The sequence below is a fragment of the Fragaria vesca genome, linkage group LG3 (assembly GCF_000184155.1).
Source record: "Fragaria vesca subsp. vesca linkage group LG3, FraVesHawaii_1.0, whole genome shotgun sequence".
NCBI lineage: Eukaryota > Viridiplantae > Streptophyta > Magnoliopsida > Rosales > Rosaceae > Fragaria > Fragaria vesca.
In genome coordinates this window covers 5,805,433-5,806,443 of record NC_020493.1, presented here as the reverse complement: position 1 = coordinate 5,806,443, position 1,011 = coordinate 5,805,433, and positions in this window count along the sequence as shown.

Here is a 1,011-nt window from a genome sequence, read left to right as displayed (position 1 = left end):
TGCCTTGATGCACCTGTGTCAACCTACCAGTCATTGGTATTGATCATTAGATTGACCTCAGATACAACAACAACAAATTGATCTTCTGCCATGTTTGCTTGATTATTATTTCCAGCAGGTCTGTCCTTCTTGTGGCGACAATCCATGGCTTTATGACCAGGCTTACCACACACCCAGCAAGCACCTTGAATTTTCTTTTTGAACATAACAGCTTTTGGGGCAGTAGGTGCTCTTTTGGCAGCAGTTTTTCCCTTCTTATGATTGTGAGGAAACTTAGGCTTGGAGGTGCTACCTTCAATCACATTGGCTTTTGCTTCCATTGAGGACCAATCAGTTTTTTCATTCTTTCTGTTCTCTTCCTCCACACGAAGCTTGAGAATGAGTTGCTCAAGGTTCATCTCTTCAGATAGGTGCTTGAGGTATATCTTGAAATCCTTCCAAGAGGGAGGAGAAAAGTCTCATTGAGTCCCATACCTTCAGCAAGTAATTCATGAGCAGTAATTTGGAGTTCCTCCACTTGCTTCACCACAGAATTGGCATCACTCATCTTAAAATTCAGAAATTTTCCAACAACAAACTTCTTGGCACTTGCAACCTCAGACTTGTATTTCTTGTTCAAAGAATCCCATAGCTCTTTTGCAGTTTTGAATGTTGAATAAACATCATACAATGAATCATCTAAGGCATTCAGAATATAATTCTTACACAGAAACTCGTTTTGCTCCCAAGCTTCAACAGCCTTAATAGTTGCATCTGGGATATCACCCTCTGTTGGCAAATCTGGAGCCTCAGATGTAATCACTTGTGCCAAGTTCAGTGTTGTTAGATAAAACAACATCTTTTGCTGCCATCTTTTGAAGTCCACGCCTTTGAACACAAATGGCTTCTCAATATAGTTCTTAACACCAGCAGCAGTAGGTTGATCCATCACAATTGTAATAGAATTCTGTCTTAGATTGTTAAAACAAGGGTACAGTAAGTTTATGGAACAACCCAATCAACACAAGATGT